This window comes from Schistocerca nitens, chromosome 7 (assembly GCF_023898315.1).
Source record: "Schistocerca nitens isolate TAMUIC-IGC-003100 chromosome 7, iqSchNite1.1, whole genome shotgun sequence".
Taxonomy (NCBI): domain Eukaryota; kingdom Metazoa; phylum Arthropoda; class Insecta; order Orthoptera; family Acrididae; genus Schistocerca; species Schistocerca nitens.
Window position 1 is genome coordinate 501,758,467 of NC_064620.1, and position 15,508 is coordinate 501,773,974.

At 45.8% G+C, this 15,508-nt stretch overlaps 1 pseudogene; it reads left to right on the forward strand.

Moving 5' to 3' along the window:
- The first annotated feature begins 223 nt into the window (after nt 1–223).
- LOC126197873 (5S ribosomal RNA) lies at nt 224–341 on the forward strand (annotated as a pseudogene).
- Nucleotides 342–15,508: the final 15,167 nt, after the last annotated feature.

Consider the following 15,508-nt stretch of genomic DNA (forward strand, 5'->3'; position numbering starts at 1 on the left):
GGACTCTGCTAAGTTTGCCATAAGAAGGCAATCAAGACAGCACTCATAAAATTTTTGTTCTTGTAATTTTCGATGTTGTATTTTCTGTTTGTGTATGTTTTTCTTTATGAGCTATGTTATTCCTTATACCATGTTCAGCACGGATATTTTAATGTAATATTACGACCGATCTTTACCTTGATTACTTGGATCACTTGATAATAACTCATCTTTACATGTTATTGGCAACGGCCTCGCCGCAGTGGATACACCGGTTCCCGTCAGATCACCGAAGTTAAGCGCTGTTGGGCGTGGCCGGCACTTGGATGGGTGACCATCTAGGCCGCCATGCGCTGTTGCCATTTTTCGGGGTGCACTCAGCCTCTTGATACCAATTGAGGTGCTACTCGACCGCATAGTAGCGGCTGCGGTCACAGAAAGCCATCATAACGACCGGGAGAGCAGTGTGCTGACAACACGCCCCTCCTATCCGCATCTGAGGATGTCACGGCGGTCGGATGGTCCCAATGGGCCACTTGCGGCCTGAAGACGGAGTGGTTTTACGTTATTGGTTCTGATATGCATGTGTGATAATATTTGTTGTTTTGGGGAATTGCTTAAGCCATCAGAATGGAAGCTGAATATAAACCTTATGCGTCTCAGTCGTGTAAAAACACTGATTTACTTTTATCATTCTGCATCTGTTCTTTTTCCAGTTGAGTGTAATTGTCATGTGTAGAATTTGTTCATTTCATGAAACGTTGATGTTGTGTCGATTCCCTAAGGTCTCGACACAATGAGTGGCTAGGTGCACGCGAAACTAACGCAGACGGGCGTAAATTCTGAAACAGGAGACTGGATGAAAACTATAAAGAAAAGAAGAGAGATTTTAATATACTTAACTTTAATGTAGTCTTGTTCTTGTTGAAATACATCTCTTGCATAGTAGTAAGCAATTAGCAATGATACACATGGCGCCTTGCTAGGTAGTAGCGATGGACTAGCTGAAGGCTATTTAATCTGTCTCTCGGCAAATGAGAGGAATACTTGGTAGGTCTAGTCGCAAGCTATGTCGTCCGTACAACTGGGGCGAGGTGAAGTCCGTGTCTTGTGACCTGCCCTGTGGTGGCGCTACGTTTGCGAATACACAGTGGCGACACGCGGGTCCGACATGTACTACAGGACCGCGGCCGATTTAAGTTACCACCTAGCAAGTGTGGTGTCTAGCGGTGACACCACATTCCTCCCCCGCAAATCGGCGAACGGTCGTGAGATAAGGCTTCCGCCCGCCGTGGGGAGGACCCCATGTTGACGTATGCGATGAGGTGGGGAGCCTAACAACAGGCGAGGCTGTGCCACCCGCACCCGGCCATTCGGTCCGAGGGGAGCTAGGAAACGCCTGCAAACCTAGTCCAGGGTGCACGTCAACATGAGGTGTATGCGCACGTAATGAGACAGAAGGGTCGACCTCCATGTGGTCGGAGCACCCGACGGGCGAAGACGACATCTGGTCCGGAGCGGGCAAGAAGTCCATGGCGGAGGACGGCTGGTCACGGGAAGCAAGCGGCGGCGCGTGACCCAGGGAGGCGCGAGGCGGCTGCAGCGAAGCGTCCGCTGCTGGCGGCGCCGGCGGCGGCTGCGGCGGCGCGACGCCATGATGCAAAATGGAAGGCATCGTCGGTAACACCTGGGGATGAGGCGAGCCAGTAGATGGGTCCCCAAGGCGCTGACCTGACGGCTCCGTCGCTGAAAGCAGACGGGGAGCGGCAGAACCCAGGCGACGACAGAGGCGCAGCTGATTGAGATGCCGACGCACCTCACCAGAAGCCCCCAAAACCAAATACATCGCGCGGCCGAGGCAGCGAAGAATGCGCCCTGCGAGCCAACGCTGTGAACCGCGATAGTTGCGATAATAGACAACGTCGCCAGGAGCAAAAGCAGGAGTCTGCCGCTGCACAGGAACCTGATGTGGCGGATGCAACAAAGACATCAGAGTTCGATGAGGACGACCATGGAGCAATTCAGCCGGCGAGCGACCATCGCGGGGCTGAGAGCGATACGAAGACAAAAAGAGCAACAAAGCGTCCTCCCGAGAATGCGACTCTTTCAACTTCAACATCTGTGACTTGAAAGTCCGGACCAATCGTTCCGCGGCACCGTTTGACTGAGGCGAAAACGGCGCGGATGTCAGATGTTGAATACCATTGGCCGTGCAGAATGACTGAAATTCTGCGGACAGGAATTGTGGGCCATTGTCGGAAACAATAGTCTGCGGAAGACCCTCAATGCAAAAGATAGCAGACAAGGCTTGGATTGTGGCAGAAGACGTCGTGGAAGACATCCGGACAACAAAAGGAAAATTACTGAAAGCATCGACCACAACCAACCATCGAGCATTCCAGAATGGACCAGCAAAATCGATGTGCAAGCGTTGCCAAGGGGAAGTGGCTTTCGGCCAAGCAAAGAATTTCCGCGGCGGTGCGGATTGTTGTTCGGCACACGCCACACAAGAGGAGCACATATTCGTAATCGCAGCATCGATTCCGAACCAAGTACAGTGCTGTCGAGCAAGTTGTTTCGTGCGCACTATACCCCAATGTCCTTGGTGAAGAAGCTTTAAGACAGAGGACTGTAACGAACGTGGGACCACGACTCGGGATTGATCATTATCGGAACGCAACAACAAAACACCACGTCGGACAAAAAGTCTCTCCTTGTGAGCAAAAAAACGGCGAACCAAAGGATCCTCGATCCGTGACTTTGACAAGGGCCATTGCGTAGCAACAAAACGCAAAACGGGAGCAAGGACAGGGTCAGCAGCTGTGGCTGTAGCTACACGACGAAAATCAATCGGAAACGATGCGACCACGTCATCGGTTTCCGAATCAATGAACATGCAAGCAAGTTCGGAAGAATCGAATGCTTTATCCTCAGCAACAGGCAAACGGGACAACGCATCAGCGTTGCCGTACTTAGCAGTGGACCGATACAAGATATCGTAGCGGTACTGCGAGAGAAAAAGTGACCAGCGAATGAATTTCTGCGCTGTACGTGGAGGTACAGGCGTGTTCGGATGAAAAAGTGATGTCAACGGTTTGTGGTCCGTGATGATGGTAAAGTGACGACCATACAAGAAATCGTGAAACTTTGTTACACCAAACACGAGAGCTAAAGCTTCTTTCTCTATTTGTGAATAATTTCTTTGCGCAGATGAGAGCAATTTTGACGCAAAGGCAATAGGGCGATCATGCGAACCATCTTTGTGCGCAAGCACCGCACCGATCCCGAAATCCGATGCATCAACCATCAACAAAAGGGGTTTTCGGGGATCGAATGGCGTAAGGCAAGTATTGGAAAGTAACGCCGATTTCAACTGGCGAAAGGCGCGTTCGCATTCCGTCGTCCAGACGAACGGAACACCTTTACGGCGTAAGCGATGAAGCGGAGCTGAAATGGAAGAAGCATTGCGCACAAACTTTGAATAATAATTTACCTTACCCAGCACACTCTGTAGCTGTTTTAAGTTCTGCGGTGACGGCAAGTCCTGAATGGCACGAAGGTGCTCTGGACTCGGATGTATTCCTTGGGCATTTATGACATGCCCCAGGTACGGTAAGTCACGAGCAAAAAACACACATTTGTCCTTCCTCAAGCGAAGACCATTCTGACGCAAGACCTGAAATAATGTTCGGAGATTCTGCAAATGTTCGGCGTCTGTCTTTCCTGAGAGCACAATATCGTCCAGATAGTTCGCAGCCGTAGGGACCGACGCACAAATAGTTTGTAAATATTGCTGAAATAAAGCAGGGGCGGATGCACACCCGAATGGCAGTCTTTTGAAGCGATACAAGCCAAGATGCGTGTTTACCACCAAGACGCGCTGGGATTCTTCGTCCACAGGTATTTGCAAGTACGCATCTGCTAGGTCCAATTTTGAAAAATATTTTCCCGGGCACAGTTTGTCAAAAAGATCTTCCGGGCGGGGCAAAGGAAAAGTAGCAGTCACAAGTTGTGGATTCACCGTTGCCTTGAAGTCCACGCAAAGTCTCAATTTTCCGGAAGGTTTTGGCAAAATGACTAAGGGTGAGGCCCAGAGAGAAGCCTGCACACGTTCAATTACACCGTGAGATTCTAATTCGGCCAATGTTCTTGCGACCTCATCACGCAATGCGTGGGGAACATTGCGCGCTCTGAAAAATTTCGGTTGCGCGTTGTCTTTCAGTTCCAAATGCGCTTCATAGTTCTTAGCGCAACCAAGGCCCGGAGCAAAAATGTCTGCAAATTCTTCACAAAGACTAGAAACGCTGGCGGAAGGCACAGTCTGATTCACAGATAGGACCTGATTTACAATAGACAAATTAAACAATTGAAACAAATCTAAACCAAACAAGTTCACTGCACTAGAGGAACGAAGAACGTAAAATGACACAAGTTTTGTCTGTCCCTTGTATGTTGCAATAAGGCTGCACTGTCCTAACACAGGTATATGCTGACCTGAGTAACTAGTTAACGTAACATTTGCGGCACGCAACGGCGGGGCGCCCAGTTGTGTGTACGTGTCGTGATTGAGCAATGAAACTGCAGCTCCGGTATCGAGCTGGAATGGTATCACTTTTCCTGCAAAGTCTAAGTCCACAAAAAGTTTATTGTCTTGGTGACGACAAGAGCGACTGTCTCGTGCAATTTGAACTGATACAGGTGCAGAAGCACTTGCAAGTTTACGGGATTTCCGGCGACGTCGACGCACACTTTGGGTGGGACGAACACAGTCACTGTTAGCTAAAGTGTCACTGGACGGGTGGGCATGAACTACATGAATGTCCATGGGCGAAGGTCCACGAGCCTGATTGTCCTGGGTTCGATTCCGGCGCGAAGCAAAGGGCCTGGAATTTGTGTGATTGTCTGATCTAAGCTTTTTCTGGCAAACACTTTGTACATGTCCTTTCTTTTGGCAGTAAAAGCAAATAGCTTGGCGTGACGGGCAATTTTCACGCGAATGTCGAGTCGCACACCGCGGGCAAGATTTCACTGCATTTGCTTGCTTACGCGGCGCACGTGGTTGCAAGCGAGGCGGCCGCAGCGAAGTCGGGCGCGAGGGCCGCTTAGCGTCCCGTGCAGCGGGCCGGGCGGGCCGATTAACGTGACACACTGCTGGCGAAGTTTCAAATGATTCCTGAGCAAAGTCAAGTGTGTCTTGCCTGTCCAAAATGTCTATCACTTGTTGCAGGGAGGGATTAACTAGCTTCAAAATCTGTTCCCTTATGCGAACATCAGAAACGTTCTGTGCAATTGCATCACGCACCATAGTATCTGAATATGGGAGGCCACATTCACAGGCAAACGCGCAGTCTCTAGTAAGGCCTTGCAAAGTTGCTACCCACTCCCTATTAGTCTGACCGGCGGTACGTTTTGTACGAAAAAACGTATACCGTTTTGCAACAACATTAACTGTTTCTTTGAAATAGGCATCTAAAGCCGACAAAATTTCCTCGTAGGTCAGAGTTGCTACGTCGCGTCGGGGAAACAATTTCACTATCACCCGGTAGGTAGACACACCGACACAAGAAAGCAAAAACGGCTGCCGCTCTTTACCTTGAATTCCATAAGCAGTGAGGTGGAAGTTGAACTGATCGGCCCACTCAGTCCAGCTTTCGGTTGTGGCCTCAAAGGGCCTAAATGGCGGTGCGACAGCGTTGTGTGGCTGCGGTAGCGATGAAGCGGCTGCCGCCGCATCGGTTTGCAGCGCACGTTGACCCTGGACGAGCTGTCCAAGGGCTTCCAATAACGCCTGCGTCTGCTGATTCTGCAAGCGAAAAAATTCGGACAGTACATCTGGAGAATGCGGCGAAGCCATGACACAAGCAAATTAGAGCAAATATAACACAAAGACTGCAACGTGGGCGCGGCACCACTCCTCGGCGCCAAAATATTGTTGTGTCGATTCCCTAAGGTCTCGACACAATGAGTGGCTAGGTGCACGCGAAACTAACGCAGACGGGCGTAAATTCTGAAACAGGAGACTGGATGAAAACTATAAAGAAAAGAAGAGAGATTTTAATATACTTAACTTTAATGTAGTCTTGTTCTTGTTGAAATACATCTCTTGCATAGTAGTAAGCAATTAGCAATGATACACATGGCGCCTTGCTAGGTAGTAGCGATGGACTAGCTGAAGGCTATTTAATCTGTCTCTCGGCAAATGAGAGGAATACTTGGTAGGTCTAGTCGCAAGCTATGTCGTCCGTACAACTGGGGCGAGGTGAAGTCCGTGTCTTGTGACCTGCCCTGTGGTGGCGCTACGTTTGCGAATACACAGTGGCGACACGCGGGTCCGACATGTACTACAGGACCGCGGCCGATTTAAGTTACCACCTAGCAAGTGTGGTGTCTAGCGGTGACACCACAGTTGAGTTTAATGTTTGTGAATACTTAAATATTTTCGTTTAATATATGTAAGACTACATTTGAAAATCAGAATCATGTTGCACTTGTGTTATGTCAAGTTCTATCAATGTATAGATCGTCACGCCGTGACGTTCATTATTTTTATTTGATTTTAAATTTAATACTTGCTGACATGTCTGTTTTTGATCAAGCTTATTTTCATGCATGATCAATCTACAGATTGTCATGTTGTGACTAATTATTTTCCTGCAATTTTGAGTTAAATTTTTGTAGGCAAGTCTAAGCGTGATTTAATATATTTCAGTGGTTTTTCAAGAAATATCAGTGTAGAGATTCTAAAGTTGTAACCTTAGTCATCTTTATTCAATTATAAGTTTAATTTTGCTGACCTGTTTTAGTTTCAATCGGTATATTTCAACTGTTTCCTAGCACCAGTGCTGATGTTTAACTATAGCAAAGATAGAAAAAAATCTTTCCTTCTTCCACTTGTTCGACCTCTCCTTTAATTTTCAAAAAGATTGAGAAAGGTCGCCCTATGTTCCTTAGCGCAACCTCTTTTCAGCACCAGTTTCGTTTCCAACCGGGATGTGATGAGAGGCTGCAGGCCATTCTCGCCAGAAACCTCCCATTTTACTTTTTACACACGAGATTGTTGGAGAGTTTAACTTTCGTTTAATTTTGTACTTCATTCGGCACATCAACTTGAATGATGACAAGATGTACATAGTGGGAATTTAGATTAACTACTCCCTACTTTCCTCTCTCATTATACGATCAGACTGACTAGACATTTCCATCATATTATTTGCATCTTAACACTGTTTTGGGGAGACAAAACAATTGGATTTTGGTAAGTGCTTGAGTGCCCACTGCTATGCCGTTGACGAAGCTACCCTTTGTGGTGGTCCCCACCAATGCTCTTAACAGTGGTCAGCCAACTCGGTGGCCACCATGGTGAGGTACACAGCTCCACGGCTGGAGGCAGCTCTAGGCAGGAACTGCTTCTGCCGATAAGTCGTGAAGGCATGGTGTACGTCCGCTCTGCTGTCACGAACATGGCGAGAGTGTCAGACCTTAACTTTTCCCGGCGAATTTGTTAATTCGCCACCAAACTTAACCACAATTAGCTGCAAGAATCAGAGAGAGGAACGCGAGTGAAAAGAGAAACCTCATCAAAACTGACTAAACTGATGTGGTTTCTCTTTTCACTCGCGTTGGTCAAAAGGAAGACTGATGATACGTTGGGACATTCTGTTCATAGGAAACCTACCCACACTGACTTGTATCTGCGAGCTGATAGTTGTCACAATCCAGCTCAGCGTGAAGGAGTACTTCGCACCTTGGTTCACAGGGCCCACGTTATCTCAGACCCTGAAAGTTTGGCAGCTGAGCTATCACATCTCGAAGTCACCTTTCGTCAGAATGGTTATAGTGAGAGGCAGATCAAACGTGCGTTGCGCCATCAGCCTTCTGTGCAACGGGTGAGTGACAATAGCAACAAGTCTACCGCCTTTTTACCTTACGCAGGATGCATTTCCAACAGGATTGGCCATATTTTGCGGAAATATGGAGTGAAATGTGTTTTTCGACCACCTTCTAACATTAAGGCCCTATTGGCGTCCGTAAAAGATGATCTTGTTTTGCGTAAGGCTGGGGTCTGTCGTATTCCTTGCAGTTGCGGCATGTCATACGTTGGTCAGACAATCAGGACTGTGGAAGACCGGTGTATTGAGCATAAGCGTCACACACGCTTACAACAGCCGAGCAAATCCGCTGTTGCAGAACGTTGCCTTGACACCGGTCATCCTATGGAAAACAACAACACGGAGATTCTGACTTGCACGTCCAGCTATTGGGATAGTATTATTAAGTAAGCTGTTTAAATCAGACTATCAAGCAACCTTATTAACAGAGATGGTGGATTTTATTTAAATGCTGCTTGGAATCCGGCTCTGTCTCTCATAAAAAAAACAGAGGGACAGAACTAGTGCTACCTCACCTGTTGATTAATAGTAACTATCGATATTTCTGATGTTGGTTATCTTTGTTTGAGTTGACACTTGTTCTGTGTGTAATGTCTTCCTTGTTTCTCCTCTGTGAACCGAGGTATTGAATTTGCTTGCACATTTCTTCTTCCTTGCATTTGTGCCTTGAGAATGGCAGGGTGTGCTCCTGTCGAAATATCGGCGGTGTTCGACGACGTCACCCGGCAGCATACCCGTAAGTTATTTGAACATGACAAGAGTGTTTTGTAAGGCTGCAGCGGGATGGTAGCAAGACTGGGGAACTTTCTGATAGTTTCGTTAGGACAGGTAGACAATTTCGTATCGTCATATCATCTGAGAACAAAACAAGGATAATCTGTGTGGTCTCACCGCCAGACACCACACTTGCTAGGTGGTAGCCTTTAAATCGGCCGCGGTCCGCTAGTATACGTCGGACCTGCGTGTCGCCACTGTCAGTGATTGCAGACCGAGCGCCACCACACGGCAGGTCTAGAGAGACTTACTAGCACTCGCCCCAGTTATACAGCCGACGTTGCTAGGAATGGTTCACTGACAATTACGCTCTCATTTGCCGAGACGATAGTTAGCATAGCCTTCAGCTACGTCATTTGCTACGACCTAGCAAGGCGCCATTACCAGTTAATATTGAAATAATAAAACATGTACCAACAAGAGCGATGTACACCAATTATGGATTAAAGTTAAGTATTCCAAGAACTACGTTCTTTTCTTATTAGACTCAACTCCTTTAATTCTTCCAGACCTCACGCCAGTCTGCGTGTAATTGAACGCATGCATTTCGTCCTCCTCTAACAACACGGTGTTGGCTCTTCTGCCAACACAGCAATCTGAGATGTGCAAGAGGGTGTGATCGCTCACACAACCTCTCGCATTCTACTTTCACTGTGTAGTTATTCAGGTGGTCGTAAATAATCCAACTGCAGCTCGTGGTATTTTAATAATATTTTGTAACAACCTTTCGGTCTGTCGAATCCAGGTCATTCCGTTTTGTCTCTGGTCTTTTCGTTTTGTATTATACTATTATAAATGTCCACTTTCGTAAATTAAAGTAGAGTTCCGTGTTGTGTGAACCAACTTCAGTGAAATGACGGAATTCTCCAGCGTTATCTCGCTAATGGTGGTCCAAATGCTATTCTTCTAATCTTTTTTATTGTTTTTGTTATTCTACTTTAAAATCAATCCAGTGTCGGTTTTCAATAATCGTTTCTCCTGGATTAGAATTAGTAAATTACATTTTTACCAGATCAACCTGTATATTAAATCACTAGAGGTTTTACCTTCGCAGATGTTAGTAACGAGGTATTCGTCCACAGGCTGATTTTTTATGGCCATGATAATATAGCATAAGTGCTGTGCAAAGCGCAAACAGTGTGGAACCGCACAGTAATCATCTGCACCGTGCGGACTTCATGTTTCACTAGACCTGGGAGGGATTAGCACAAGTTACCTTGCCCGTGTGCAAGATATGTCGTAGGTATACTAATGCATGATGTGTCTGAGTCAACACCGGGCACAGTTCGCATCAATATTTACGCAAACACTTCCCAGCTCCTCGTAATACACTGCCGGAAAAAAATTAGTACACCTGGAAAGACGATGTGATACTTATCCGATGATGGCAAGTTCCGTCTGTTGGATAGCAGATGTACTGATAATGATTTAAATACCGTCCGCCAACAGATAGCGTAGTGGCATGGCTACCAGAGTGTCGTCTGTGTCTGCTTTTAATAGTGAACTCTCACAGCAAGAAGTCTCAGCGTGGTGTCTCCTACAGCAAACTGAGCGAGTCTGAAAGGGGTCGAATTGTGGCCTTCCGACTGGGGGGATGGTCCTTTTGGAAAATTTCCACACAAGTTGGATGTTTGCGTCAGTTGTGCAACGACGCCGGTTTCGGTGGTCACGTGAACAGTGTCATATCCGTAGACGAAGTTCTAGAAGCCCACGCAGCAGAGACGCCCACCATGATCGTCGTATTGTAAGAGTAGCAGTAACAAATAGTACGGCAATCATTAAAACAAAGGCGTTTTTCGTTGCGACGGGATCTTCTCATGAAATTTCAATCACCAGTTTTCTCCCCCGATTGCGAAAACATTCTGTTGACACCCAGCTACATAGGGAGAAATGATCATCACGATAAAACAAGAGAAATCAGGTCTCGCACGTTAAAATTTAAGTGCTCGTTTTTCCCGCGTGCCGTACGAGAGTGGAACGGTAGAGTGACACCATGAAAGTGGTTCATTGAACCCTGTGTCACGCACTTTATTGTGAATAACAGAGTAATCACGTAGATGTAGATGTAGCTTGCACAGCACAGATACGAGAACTTGTGAGCTCATATGTGTCAACACGAACTGTTGCGAACTGGTTATTAGCAGTGGAACTATGGGCACACTCACCTCTAACCCATCTTCCACTCACGCAAGAACATCAACGTGGACGGCTCGACTGGTGCCTTCAGACGATCAGTTGGAACATAGAATGGCGCGCCGTGCTCTTCAACGATGAAAGCACATAAGTGATGGCCGTTTGCACGTACGACGTCCATCTCATGAGCGCTTTCTCGTAGGAACTACGTGAAGAGTTCGAGGAGGCTTGGCGTAAAGTACCTCAGGAGTATGTTCGCCATCTGCATCATCGATTGGTTGCCAGAGTCAGCACGTGCACTGCCGCCAGTGGAGGTTACTCCACATACTGATTTGAGTGATTCAGCATGGGTCGATATCTGATACCCCAGAACCGCTTGTGCTGTTTATATGTAAATGTAAGGATGTACTCCACATGCGCTGTTGCAACAATATATCATGAATGAATTGAAAACATCTGAAATGGTGTACTAATTATTTTCCAGCAGCGTATGATTGTGTTCTTTCAAACTTGTCCAACTGTTTTTCTATTTAGAATTAATAGTCGTAGGCATCAAGTCAGTTACCGATATCGACTGAATCACGGTAGTTGTTGTATTCTCCAAGGTCTATGATTATTTGTAGTCATCTGTATTGCTAATGTTATGGCTGTTCTGTGATTCGTATGGCCCTATTTAAATTAAACTTTATTCGCTCAAACGTCTGGTGACAAACGTTTAGCATTGATCTTTCAAAGACCAATCTTGGTTCGATATCACATGTGATTGTTGTGAAGAAAAGTTCTAAAAGGCATGTCAATGGCATCACAGACCAGATCTGCAGGTTATTTGTTTTAATTCAGGCATTGGCAGCTTTCTATTGTGATAGTTGAAACTTGAGAAATTTCTAATTCCTGTAGAAGTAATACCATTCTGTATTTTCTTTTTCAATGATTCCACATTTGGGTTACAATTTGTTGTGATAAATAAATGTAAGTGCTAAATTGGGTTCACGCGTCCGTCTACATCTACAAGACTACTGTGCAAATCACACGTAAGTGCCTGGCAGAGGAATGTTCGAGCCAGCTTCAGACTTTTGTCTACTGTTTCACTCTCTGGCCAGCACATGCAAAAGAGGATCTGTTAAATAGCAGCAGGCTCTTTGAACCAAGTTCAGAGATTTCTTCTACTGTCCTGCTCTGAGACCACTGCATGGAAAAAATAAACTCTTAAATGTCACTGTACGAGCTGTGACATCTGCTGTTTTATATGATGATCATTTCTCTTCTACAAAAAAAAAATATTTTTACACTCGGAGGAGAAAGTTGGTGGCTGAAATTTCGTATGAAGATTTCGAAGAAGCCGTAAACGCCTTTGTTTTAATTATTGCCATATCATTTCGCTTACCATATCTATGATACTCTCTCCCGCCTTTCGTGACATTGAAAACCAAACTGCTCTATTTTGGACTTTTTAATGTCCTCCATCAATACTGTCTGGAAAGGATGCCGTACAGTCTAGCAGAGGATGGATTAGTGCAGTGTAGACAGTCTGTTTAGTAACTGGTCTTTTTTAGGTAGGGTCTTTAGTGGGCCCACTGTACCTTGTGTTGTGTCTTGTGTTACATCCTTTTAGTAGGCAGTTTTTAGTAGGCAGTCTCTTTAGTAGGCCCACTACAACTTGTGTTGTGGCAATAAAACCCAGTCGCTGGTTTGCCTTCCCCATGTCAACTATTTGCCCATCCGCACCCATAATCCTTCACGTACGATATGGACAATGTTACATCTAATATTATTTAATGTTATTTGTGCTAATTGTGATTGATCAAGAATGTTAGTTAAAACGAAGCAGTTTTAGCTGCCTGTCACATCAGTGACATCATAAAACGCGATTTATTCGTAGACAATCACTTTCGATGAAATTCACAGTTAACATTACATCTTACTTCTCGATAGTGCGTGCCACAAACGAGAACCGCATTGTTATTCTATGGTTAGCTCAACACTGCTCTCTGGCCAGCTCACAGTTTATTTACAACTGCTCTTTGTTTGCCGTCCGCACCACTGCACATTAAATATGCCGGACTCCATTGGATACCGGTGGCGCCCAGAGACTGTCGAATATTCAAAAGTAATGAAGGACAGAATTCAGTCGCAGAATCCGTTATCTATTGCAAATCTATTATGTCATCAGTGGATCCACGTCAGAGCATAAACATGTCACAATTAACGCTCGCAGTTACATAGTAGAAACTGCACATTGTTGGTGATGTTGATATTATATACCAATATGTAATAGTACTGAATGCGCAAAAAGAAAACACAATCGCAATTTATTCCAGAAGAATCAATATCAGCTGTAATAAACTTATAATTTGCGTCCACAAAAGCAACAAAAGAACTGAGAAAGCGTGTTTGTAATTAAAAGATTGGAAGCCACTATTTGGGGGAGCAAAAATTTCTACGCGCTTGCCGTCTAGCATTCCCAAGTACTTCGGAAAGCTTCATATCTTACAGAATTATTCAGAAATTCTCACCCAATCTTGTTTTGTTGGTGTTGGCATTACTTCTGGCAGCAACAAGTTTATTATACCTCTGCATGCCTCTTTCACTAGAGAATACACAGTGGAGTGTTCTAAGCGATGAACAGATGTTGTAGTCTGAAAGAATAGTGTTTTCTTTACACACCGTATTTTTCCACCCTATAATCTCCATCCCGCTCTATGGCCTTCCTCCAGCGTGAAACAATGGCGTGTGTGCCCTGTCGGTAGCAGTCCTTGTCTTGGTGGCAGAACCAGTGCTTCACTGTGTAAATCATCTCCTCATTGTCATCTAAATGTCTTCCACGAAAGTCATTCTTTAGTGGCCCAAACAAGCGGATGTCCGAATGGGCTACATTAGGGCTGTAGAATGTATAGGATAACACTGTCCAGCACTGTTTTGCGATGTGTTCAGCAATCCTCAGATTTGAGTGGGGCCGAGCGTTATCGTGTAGCAGCAAAATATCTGCTGGGTTCTGTGTCAAGGAATTTCCTTTCAAATTACTTAAGTAATATATAGTATACACCAACTTGCAACTTTTCGTATCCCACGAAAGGCAACCTTTGTTGGGAGTGAAGAATATACTTAGTATGCGGTGATCGCAGTAAGGCCACTTTTGTTGTTCCAAGATTACCGGTTTCGACGTCCTATGCTGACATAATATAAGGATGATCCCAGTCGCTCTAGGCTTTCGTGCGCGCTTATCTTTGGCTAGAGGGCACCCAGTTGCGGCTTAGGGCCGTTCAGAAAGTAACCTCCGGTTGATTTAAAAAAATACACCAAGTTAAATAAAAATATTTTAATATATACATCTTACAACTACATCTTTGCACTATTTTTCTACATAGTCTCCATAGCGATTGAGGCACTTATCGTATCTCTTCACAAGCTTTGAAATTCCTTCTGCATAAAAATCACCCGCTTGTGCCTGGAGCCAGCCTGTGACCGCATCTTTGAGCTCTTCGTCGTCATCAAACCGCTGTGACCCGAGCCATTTCTTCAAATGCATGAAGAGGTGATAATCACTTGGCGCCAGGTCTGGGCTGTAAGGTGGATGGTTGATAACGTCCCACTTGAAGGACTCAAGAAGGGCCGTTGTTCTGCGAGCAGAGTGAGGACGGGCGTTATCGTGCAAAAAAACGATACCGGAAGTCAGCATACCACGGCGTTTGTTCTGTATAGCCCGTCGTAACTTTTTTATTGTTTCACAGTACACGTCTTGATTAATGGTCGTACCACGTTCCATGAATTCAACCAACAACACCCCTTTGGCATCCCAAAACACCGTTGCCATCAGTTTTCTGGCAGAAAAATCTTGCGAGGCTTTTCTTGGTTTGGTAGGCGAATTTGAATGTGCCCACATCTTTGATTGTTCTTTTCTCTCAGGGTTCACGTACTTAATCCAGGTTTCGTCACCGGTCACGATTCTGTTTAACAATGGTTCTCCTTCGTCCTCATAACGTGACAGAAAGTCTAATGCAGAGGCCATTCTTTGAGTTTTGTGGTGGTCGGTAAGAATTTTGGGCACCCATCGTGCACAGAACTTACGGTAACCCAATCTTGCTGTCACTATCTCGTACAAGAGAGTCTTAGAAATCTGTGGAAAACCAGTAGACAACTCCGACATTGAGAAACGTCGATTTTCACGAACTTTTGCATCAACTGTCTGAACGAGTTCGTCAGTCACCAATGATGGTCTACCACTCCTCTCTTCATCATGAACGTTTTCTCGTCCACTTTTAAATAAACGTACCCATTCACAGACAACTCCTTCACTCATAACTCTTGGTCCGTACACGGCACAAAGCTCACGATGAATAGCTGCTGCAGAATATCCTTTGGCTGTAAAAAACCTTATGACAGCACGCACTTCACATTTGGCGGGGTTTTCTATTGCAGCACACATTTCAAACTGCCACAAAAACTAAACTAGCGCAGGTACGACGTTCACTCGACCACGGCTTGATGCCGACTGACCTGTTGAGTGCGTGAACGCACAGATGGCGTCGCTACTCCCCCCACAACCCGCACTGTGACCAATCGGAGGTTACTTTCTGAACCGCCCTCGTAAGTGGTCTCTGCCGAGTTCGCTCTCGCGGAGAGAGTCCTCCGAAGAGCCGGGTGGTACTTACATGGAAAACTCGTGGTAGGTGTGGAGCACGTCGTGGTCCGGGTTTGGCGGCTATGCTTTCGACGAAGGGCGTGCGGGCCGCGTT